Raw genomic sequence first — 11,020 nt, 5'->3', positions numbered from 1 at the left:
TGGGGGTGATTGCATGAATTGAAATTGCAGAATGTAAATAGAAAGGATAGATCAGAGAGAGGGGTTCATTGGGTATTAGGAGATATTGAGATCTCCGAATCAAAACATTTTCATCTCTTCCTCAACCAATGCATTCATTGAATTTTGCTTGGCAATCTTATATGATTGGATCCCAATTCCTTGGCTCACCAATTCTCTCTAAAAACAAACAAATTCCCAATCCCTTGGTTTAAATGTTCATAAGAAGAGATGATGCTCGATCACTGATTATACCACACAGTTTCATGAACCACAATTTGGTAGGATTACATGTCACAATATCCATCCAAACCCCAATCCAATTCACTGTGAGAAAGCTTCTCTAGCATGAATCCTCCATTCCTTTCCCAAGGTTCCGAAGGATTCCAATTATGGGTAGTTTCTTTCCCAAGACAACTACCCAATGGAATTAGATCGAGAAGCTTTCTAACAAAATTCAAGAGAAAAGATTGAAGAAGAAGATAAAACTATTATTGATTCATTGAATTACAATAGAGCTCCCTAACCCAATGAAAGGGGTTTAGTGAATCATAGCTCTGAATTCAATTACAAAAGTATGAAAATTCCAAAGTGTCCAAAAGTGCTAACTAACTTAAATTCTATCCTATTTATACACTTTCTAAATTGAGCTTCTGTTGTGTTTCTTGGGCTTTGAGGCCTTTCCTTGATTTCCTTTTGCTTTGGGTTTATGGTCCATAATCCTGATGAGGCTGTGATCCAATTCTGTAACATTCATTGAGCAAACTTAGTGATAAACAAGTAATGACACAAGACTCAACAAATTGAAGTTCCAGACTCATCAATTCTTCAGGCCGAATCCCATAAACCATGATATTCAATTGGGTTTCATACCATAATAGGTTTAAGTTAATATTTGTGCTCAAATGCTAACTTAAACCTCAATATAATTGGCCCAGAAACCCTTTCAAAGAGTGGCGTTTAAGTTGAAGTTTAAGTTTCAGTTTAAGGTTAAACTGAAACTTAAACGTGGAATTGGAAGAAAGCAACCCAGGAGGGTAATTGATCGAACACGTTTAAGCTTCAGTTTAAGGTTAAACTGAAGCTTAAACATGGAAATGAAGATTGTAACCCTGGAGGCAATTCTTAGTCGAACACGTTTAAGCTCCAGTTTGAGGTCAAACTGGAGCTTAAACGTGGAAATGAGAAGGCAATCCTGGAGGATCAAAAACGCCGAACACGTTTAACCTCCAGTTTGAGGTCAAACTGGAGGTTAAACGTGGAAATGGCTTCCTGGTGCACAATGTGTTCGAACACGTTTAACCTCCAGTTTGAGGTCAAACTGGAGGTTAAACGTGGAATCACTCCCTTGGTGCCATTCTCATTCTGGCGTTTAACCTTCAGTTTGAGGTTAAACTGGAGGTTAAACGCCAGTTTCCTCTTTTCTCAGCTTTCATGATTCTGGCGTTTAACCTTCAGTTTAACCTTAAACTGAAGGTTAAACGCCACTTTCAGCATTTGGTGCATTCCTTATTCTGGCGTTTAACTTCCAGTTTAAGGTTAAACTGGAGGTTAAACGCCACTTTCAACATTGTACTCCACATGTGATCTTCAAGCTTCCTTTATTGATTTTGTTGCTTCCTTGCCTAGCCTCTTCTTCCCTGAAATCATCCACACAATTGCATCAAAGTCTTGCAAAATTTCATGAGAATTCTTCCATTCATAGCATTCAAGTAATATAACTAAAAACTCATGGAATTTGCATCAAAATTACACTGTTTGGATGATTCATTACTTTGTTGTTCATTTAACCATTCTTGGTTACTTTAAGCTCAAGAAAATGCATAAAACAACTGAAACTAACAGAAAAATGCTAGTGAAACTAGCCTAAGATGCCTTGGCATCACAACACCAAACTTAATACTTGCTTGTCCCTAAGCAAGTCCTGAGTTATTTGAGAAGAAAGTATGAAACAAAAAGCAAATACATTGGCTATACTAGCAAGCATTTGAAGTTCATCAGAAGGGTTTAATGCAGAAAGTTGCAGCATCACTTTTTTTCATTCTTATCAGGTAGAATTATTACTTTCTCATTGCATCCATCAAACACTGCTATGGCCTCTTGTTATTCTTATGTCTTTGGCACATTTTCGTTTCTTTGTTTTTCTTTTTCTTAGAGCTTCTTTGCTCCTTGTTTGCTCAGTGTCATGTGTTGCACAAGCCTTTGGCATTTTATTTTTCTTATCATTGCATTACACATATCCACTACAGGCATTTTAGTTCACATTTCTTCTTGAGACATTGGTACCCAGCACCTCTTTGTGTGACTAAATGTTTTGTATTTAGGTTGCTCTTGATAATGGACTTTTGGTTGATAATCCCGGGTTAGTTAACCCAAGTTACCAAGTGTTGAAACACTCCTTAGAACCTATTCATCCAAGCATATCCTTAATACATAAACACCACAGGCATTTGTCTCAGAAGTTCAAACCATTGGTGCCTAGCTTATTTTCTCAATTTTTTTTTACTTTTTGGTTGCCCTTTTTCAGTGGCTTTTTCTTCTTCTTTTTCTTTCTTTTTCATGGCCAAAGACATTTATTCATCAAGATCCATAGACAGTTTTCAATTTCTACACAAAAAATGATAATTCTACATTCTATTTCCAGTGATCTGACTAACAATCAAGCATGCATACCACCACTTAATTCTACTTGATTTGTCACTAATTGAGCCAAGTTACTTTTATTCAAACTTTTCTTTTATTTTTGGAAACAGAACAAGCATGGCAAGCATTTGTTTAAGAAGGTGAAGTTATATCCAAACATCTAGGCATTCACTTTATTCAAAGCAGTAACCAACACTCCTACAAAATGACTTCACATTCCAGAAAGATTCAACAATTACAGTTTAAACCAGAACAAGCATGCTTTTGTTTGCCTTTTAAAGAATGGTCAAGAAACAACACCACCTTGTGAAATTTCTTGTTTTCTCCTTATTGCCAGGAAACAATTTGATTTCTCCTTCTTCTCCTAGTTGTTGCTTCATGTTCTTTCTAAGATCCTTGTTTCTTTTCCTGCAAAGAGTGATGAAGTTGCTTGCTTCTCAAGCACTTGAGTGGTTAGCTCAACTATGTATGGGCAAGTGTCTGAGTCTTAAGTTGGTGTGTGAACACCAAACTTAATCTCCTACTTACTCCTCTGCTCTTTGAATCCTTGAATTCTCCTTGGAATGAAGTTGCTGCTAAGGATTTTAAGCATTTCTGTGATTGCTTAGAATGGTTATTCCTTTCATATAATTCAAGGGTTGTTGTGTTCAGTTGATCTTTATGGTGGAACACCAAACTTAGAGTTACACATTCCCCTTTGAATTATTGATCCACGAATTCATTGTTTGGTGTGAAACACCAAACTTAATTCTTTGCAATGCACAGAAACTACTTCACCTTTTTATTGAAACAAATAAAAGAAACAGCAAAAGAGTGTTACCTCAGGTTGGTTGCCTCCCAACAAGCGCTCTTTTAACGTCATTAGCTTGACGGTCAGTTTTCTCAGTTGAGGTGATATTTAACCTTGTCCTTCTCCTCTACATCCCCCAAGTAATGTTTGAGTATTTGACCATTCACAGTGAAGGTTCTTTGTGACGTTTCTTCCATGATTTCTACTTGTCCATATTGGGAGACCTTGGTGACAAGGAATGGTCCAGACCACCTTGATTTTAGCTTCCCTGGAAATAGCTTCAGCCTAGAATTGTAGAGCAATACTTTTTGTCCCTCTTCAAATTTCCTTGGGGCTATGTTGCTGTCATGCTTCTTCTTTGCTCGTTCTTTGTAAATTTTGGCATTCTCATAAGCTTCAGCTCTGAATTCTTCCAACTCTTGAATTTGCAACATCCTTCTTTCTCCAGCAGCCTTGCTGTCCAAGTTTAAGAGTTTCAAGGCCCAGAATGCCTTGTGCTCCAACTCCAGTGGCAAATGGCAAGCCTTTCCATATACTAGTTGGTAAGGAGACATTCCAATTGGTGTTTTGAAAGCTGTCCTATATGCCCAAAGAGCATCATCTAGCTTAATCGACCAGTCCTTCCTTGAAGCTCCCACAGTCTTTTCCAAGATTCTTTTGAGTTCCCTATTAGATATTTCGGCTTGCCCACTTGTCTGTGGATGGTATGGTGTGGCTACCTTATGTTTGACTCCATATTTTAGAAGCAATGCCTCTAATGGTTTGTTGCAGAAGTGGCTTCCTCCATCACTGATGATTGCTCTTGGAACTCCAAAACGGCAAAAAATGTGTTTTCTGAGGAAGTTCATGACCACCCTATTATCATTGGTTGGAGTTGCTATTGCTTCAACCCATTTGGAGACATAGTTTACTGCCACAAGAATGTAATTATTTGAGTATGAGGTGGGAAAGGGTCCCATGAAATCTATCCCCCATACATCAAACAATTCAAGTTCCAGAATGAATTGTTGTGGCATTTCATTTCTTCTTGGCAGGTTCCCCGCTTTCTGGCATTCATGGCAGTGCTTCACTAGTTCCTTTGCATCTTTGAAGATAGTGGGCCAATAAAAACCACACTGCAACACCTTAGCTGCTGTTCTTTCACCTGCAAAATGTCCTCCATAAGTGGAGCCATGGCAGTCCCATAAGACTTCCCTTCCTTCTTCCTCTGATATGCATCTTCTTAGTATGCCATCCGAACATTTTTTGAACAAGTATGGTTCGTCCCAGATGAAGTATTTGGCATCATTTACCAATTTCTTCCTTTGATGCTTGTTAAATTCCAACGGCAAACTCCCAGTGGCCTTGAAGTTTGCTATGTCTGCAAACCAGGGTGCTTTGTGAATTACCATGAGTTGTTCATCAGGAAAGCACTCATTTATATGTGTGCTTTGTGTGCTTCCTTCTTCACATGGTATCCTTGATAAATGGTCTGCTACCTTGTTCTCTACACCCTTCTTATCTTTGATTTCAATGTCAAATTCCTGCAACAAAAGAACCCATCTAATAAGTCTTGGTTTGGATTCTTGTTTAGCAAGTAAGTATTTTAAAGCTGAATGATCAGTGAAGACAATGACTTTAGACCCAATGAGATATGATCTAAATTTGTTAAATGCAAAGACTATTGCCAAGAGTTCTTTTTCAGTGGTTGTGTAATTCCTTTGGTTATCATTCAAGACCTTACTGGCATAATAAATCACATGTACCAAATTGTCTTTCCTTTGTCCTAACACTGCCCCAATAGCAAGGTCTGATGCATCACACATCAGTTCAAAAGGTAAGTTCCAATCAGGTGGGGCAATGATAGGTGCAGAGGAAAGTTTTTGCTTCAAAAGTTCATAGGCTAGCATGCAATTTTTATCAAATACAAAAGGTGTATCAGAGACAAGCAAGTTACTCAAAGGTTTGGCTATTTTAGAAAAGTCTCTAATAAACCTTCTGTAAAAGCCAGCGTGTCCCAAAAAACTCCTAACTGCCTTGACATTACTTGGTGGAGGTAGTTTTTCAATGAGTTCCACCTTAGCTTTGTCCACCTCAATGCCTCTATTAGTCACTTTATGGCCAAGGACTATTCCTTCTGTGACCATGAAATGACACTTTTCCCAGTTTAATACTAGGTTGGTCTCTTGGCATCTCTTAAGCACCAAGGCAAGGTGGTGTAGGCAGCTAGGAAAAGAATTTCCAAACACAGAAAAATCATCCATGAAAACTTTAATAAACTTTTCGATCATGTCCGAAAAGATGGACAGCATGCACCTTTGGAAAGTTGCAGGTGCATTGCACAATCCAAAGGGCATGCGTCTATACGCAAAAACTCCATATGGACAAACAAATGATGTTTTCTCTTGATCTCTTGGATCAACTACTATCTGATTATAGCCTAAGTATCCATCCAGAAAGCAATAATAAGCATGTCCTGCAAGCCTTTCAAGCATCTGATCCATGAATGGGAGTGGGAAATGATCCTTTCTGGTGGCTTCATTGAGCTTCCTATAGTCTATGCACATCCTCCATCCAGTGACAGTTCTTGTGGGTATGAGTTCGTTCCTCTCATTTGGCACCACAGTTATGCCACCTTTCTTGGGAACTACATGGATGGGACTAACCCATGGGCTGTCAGAAATGGGGTAGATTACCCCTGCCTGCCATAACTTCATGACCTCCTTTTGTACCACTTCTTTCATGACGGGATTCAATCTTCTCTGAGCTTGAATGGAGGGTCTAGCATCCTCTTCTAACAAGATTTTGTGCATGCATATGGATGAACTTATTCCCTTCAAATCAGCTAGGGTCCACCCAATGGCATCTTGATGAGTTTGTAGCACCTTGATCAATTCTTCTTCCTGTTCTTGGCTCAAGGCAGAGCTAATGATAACAGGATGGCTCTCATCACTACCCAAGTATGCATACTTGAGATTAGGAGGCAATGCTTTGAGCTCAGGTTTTGGTGCTTCCTTCTCTTCTTTCACTTTCTCTGGCATGCTTGGCATGGTTGTTTCAGCAGCCTTGATGTCACTAACTTCAATATCCTTGGTGAACTCTTCCTCTGCCACTTCCCTTGTGGTTTCCTCAAAGGTTTCTTGTATTACAATGTCCACTACATCCATCCTCATGCATTCCTTTAGTGATTCTGATGGATAGCTCATTGCCTTGAATACGTTAAACACCAATTTCTCATCATGTAGTCTAAGAGTGAGTTCACCCTTTTGGACATCTATGATGGCTCCAGCAGTAGCCAGGAAGGGTCTTCCCAGAATTATGGAAGCTTTGGCTTCTTCCTCCATATCTAACACCACAAAATCGGCCGGAAATATAAAATCTCCCACTTTCACCAACAAATCCTCAACTATCCCATGAGGGAACTTAAAAGTTCGATCTGCCAATTGGAGAGCCATTCTTGTTGGCTTGGCTTCCTCAATCTTCATTCTTTTCATCATTGTTAGAGACATCAAATTAATGCTGGCCCCTAAGTCACATAGGGCCTTCTCCACCATGACTTCTCCTATGATGCAGGGAATTTGGAAACTGCCTGGATCCTTCAATTTCTGAGGCAATTTGTGCTGAATGATGGCACTGCATTCTTCAGTTAACAACACAGTTTCCTCATTTCTCCAGCTTCTCTTCTTGGTCATTAATTCCTTTAAGAATTTTGCATAGAGTGGCATTTGCTCTATTGCCTCAGCAAACGGAATGTTGATTTGAAGCTTTTTGAAAATCTCCAAGAATCTGGAGAATTGGCCATCCTTTTCACTTTTCACCAAACGCTGAGGATATAGTACTTTGGGTGTATAAGGCTTCAGGACCTCTTTTTCTTTTTCTTTTGTTACAGATGGTGTAAAAGATTGTCCTTGTTCCTTGTCTCCCACATCTTCCTTTGCTTCATCCTCTGTGGTTTCCTTTGAGATCTCCCTTAGCTTCTTTCCACTTCTGAGGGTTATGGCTTTACATTCTTCCCTTGCAATAGCCTTGGCAGCATGAGAAACGCTTGGCCCAGGGTTTTGCTTAGACAAATACATAATTTGATTTTCTAGCTTCTGGATGGCAGCTCCTTGGTTTTGCAAGTTAGAATTTACTTCTTCCTTAAAAGCCTTCAAATCGGTTATGTCTTGACTCATGGTTGCAAGCATTCCTTCTATCCTGTTTAATTGATCTTGAAATTGTTGGTTTGGATTAGGTTGGGCAGGTTGATTATTTTGGCCATGATATGGTGGTTGGGAGTAAGTGTTTTGTGTGGCTTGGTATGAACTTTGGTTGGAGTTTTGGTATGTGGAATTATTGTGTTGGTTGTGGTTGTAGGGTTTGTGGTTTTGTGGTTGGGTTTGATGGTTTCCCCACCCAAAGTTTGGGTGATTTTTCCATCCTGGGTTGTAAGTGTTGGAATGTGGATCATATAATTGCCTTTGTTGGTTTCCCACATAGTTAGCCTCTTCCCAATCATTTCCTTCAATGCTTACTTCCTCTTGATCTTGTGTGTGTATTGCAGCCACTTGCTTTGTGTCTAATTTCCTGGTGAGCTCTGCTAATTGTTTGGCAAACACCTTGTTTTGGGCTAGGATTGTATCAACATGGTTTAGCTCCATGACTCCCTTAGTGTTGTGCCTCTCTGAAGCATAGTAGTATTCATTCTCAGCCACTGTCTCAATCACTTCAATGTCTTCTTCCACAGTCTTTTTCCTATTCAATGAACCTCCTGATGAGTGGTCTACAGCCTTCCTTGATTCATAAGAAAGTCCATCATAGAAAATATGCAATTGCACCCAGTCAGGGAACATGTTTGGTGGGCATTTCCTTGTCAACTCCTTGAACCTCTCCCATGCCTCGTAGAGCGTCTCACCATCTTATTGTCTAAAAGTCTGAACCTCAGATCGAAGCCTATTGACCTTTTGTGGGGGTAGAAACGTGCCAGAAACTTGCTCTCCACCTCATCCCAGGTTGTTAAGCTGTCCCTTGGGAATGATTCCAGCCACTTAGCTGCCTTGTCCCTAAGTGAAAATGGGAACAAGAGCAGTTTATAGGCATCTTCCTGGACTCCGTTGGACTTCACAGTGTCGCAAATTCTTAGGAATTTGGTGAGATGTTGGTTTGGATCTTCATTAGCACTTCCACCAAATGAACAATGATCCTCCACCAATGATATGAGCTGTGGTTTGAGTTCAAAATTATTGGCCTAAATGGGTGGTTTCTGAATGCTACTACCACAATTCCCAGAGTTTGGGTTTATGTATGAACCAAGAACCCTCCTCTCATGAATGGCATTGTTTCCATCAACCCTCTCATGGTTGTGAACTTCTCTATCCATGTTGAGATCTAGAGCTTCTTCAAAGTTGTCCTCAGATTCTCCTTCAGATTCTTCTTCTCCCAGTACCCTCTTCCTTCTTGCTTCCCTTCTAAGTCTATGAAGGGTCCTCTCTGGTTCGGTATATGGAGGAGTTGATGTCTCTCCTCTCCTACCTGTCATACAAGAACACACCACAAGCAACAAACAAGTTGAATATTCTTGGTTAATGGAAGAGTATGGTTAGAGCAGTTGAGGAATTAATTCAAATAGTTAGTGGGTCAGTGAGTTAGTTGCTTGAAATGAAAGGCATAAGAAAGAAAAAGCAAATAACAGAGTGTGCAGAAATTAAATTCAACAAGTAACTTGAACTAAATTAACAAAACAAGAAAAATGCTCAATCTAGTTAACTTCCAATTTGAGAATTGTCAATCGAAAACCAATCCCCGGCAACGGCGCCATAAACTTGATCTAGCCATAAACTTGATAGCTACGATTTTAGGAAATTGCATGATCGGCAAAAATTCCTTCCGGCAAGTGCACCGGTTATCGTCAAGTAAAAACTCACAATAGAGTGAGGTCGAATCCCACAAGGATTGGTTGAATGAACAATTCGGATTAGAAGTGTGTTCTAGTTGAGCGGATCAAGATTTAGATGAGAATTGCGGAATCTTAAATTGCATGAATTAAAGAGCGAGAAATTAAAGTGCTGAAATTAAAAAGGGATGGGGGTGATTGCATGAATTGAAATTGCAGAATGTAAATAGAAAGGGATAGATCAGAGAGAGGGGTTCATTGGGTATTAGGAGATATTGAGATCTCCGAATCAAAACATTTTCATCTCTTCCTCAACCAATGCATTCATTGAATTTTGCTTGGCAATCTTATATGATTGGATCCCAATTCCTTGGCTCACCAATTCTCTCTAAAAACAAACAAATTCCCAATCCCTTGGTTTAAATGTTCATAAGAAGAGATGATGCTCGATCACTGATTATACCACACAGTTTCATGAACCACAATTTGGTAGGATTACATATCACAATATCCATCCAAACCCCAATCCAATTCACTGTGAGAAAGCTTCTCTAGCATGAATCCTCCATTCCTTTCCCAAGGTTCCGAAGGATTCCAATTATGGGTAGTTTCTTTCCCAAGACAACTACCCAATGGAATTAGATCGAGAAGCTTTCTAACAAAATTCAAGAGAAAAGATTGAAGAAGAAGATAAAACTATTATTGATTCATTGAATTACAATAGAGCTCCCTAACCCAATGAAAGGGGTTTAGTGAATCATAGCTCTGAATTCAATTACAAAAGTATGAAAATTCCAAAGTGTCCAAAAGTGCTAACTAACTTAAATTCTATCCTATTTATACACTTTCTAAATTGAGCTTCTGTTGTGTTTCCTGGGCTTTGAGGCCTTTCCTTGATTTCCTTTTGCTTTGGGTTTATGGTCCATAATCCTGATGAGGCTGTGATCCAATTCTGTAACATTCATTGAGCAAACTTAGTGATAAACAAGTAATGACACAAGACTCAACAAATTGAAGTTCCAGACTCATCAATTCTTCAGGCCCAATCCCAAAAACCATGATATTCAATTGGGTTTCATACCATAATAGGTTTAAGTTAATATTTGTGCTCAAATGCTAACTTAAACCTCAATATAATTGGCCCAGAAACCCTTTCAAAGAGTGGCGTTTAAGTTGAAGTTTAAGTTTCAGTTTAAGGTTAAACTGAAACGTAAACGTGGAATTGGAAGAAAGCAACCCAGGAGGGTAATTGATCGAACACGTTTAAGCTTCAGTTTAAGGTTAAACTGAAGCTTAAACGTGGAAATGAAGATTGTAACCCTGGAGGCAATTCTTAGTCGAACACGTTTAAGCTCCAGTTTGAGGTCAAACTGGAGCTTAAACGTGGAAATGAGAAGGCAATCCTGGAGGATCAAAAACGCCGAACACGTTTAACCTCCAGTTTGAGGTCAAACTGGAGGTTAAACGTGGAAATGGCTTCCTGGTGCACAATGTGTTCGAACACGTTTAACCTCCAGCTTGAGGTCAAACTGGAGGTTAAACGTGGAATCACTCCCTTGGTGCCATTCTCATTCTGGCGTTTAACCTTCAGTTTGAGGTTAAACTGGAGGTTAAACGCCAGTTTCCTCTTTTCTCAGCTTTCATGATTCTGGCGTTTAACCTTCAGTTTAACCTTAAACTGAAGGTTAAACGCCACTTTCAGCATTTGGTGCATTCCT

General features: G+C 39.4%; 1 non-coding gene across 1 annotated transcript; it reads left to right on the top strand.

Moving 5' to 3' along the window:
• The first annotated feature begins 8,260 nt into the window (after nt 1-8,260).
• Nucleotides 8,261-8,364, top strand: LOC112766245 (small nucleolar RNA R71). Its single transcript, XR_003184209.1, has one exon. It is a non-coding gene; the product is annotated as a small nucleolar RNA R71 (small nucleolar RNA).
• Nucleotides 8,365-11,020: the final 2,656 nt, after the last annotated feature.

This window comes from Arachis hypogaea, chromosome 2 (genome assembly GCF_003086295.3).
Source record: "Arachis hypogaea cultivar Tifrunner chromosome 2, arahy.Tifrunner.gnm2.J5K5, whole genome shotgun sequence".
Classification (NCBI taxonomy): Eukaryota; Viridiplantae; Streptophyta; class Magnoliopsida; order Fabales; family Fabaceae; genus Arachis; species Arachis hypogaea.
The sequence above is the reverse complement of the archived record's forward strand: the minus strand, read 5'-3'. Positions and strand labels throughout refer to the sequence as shown.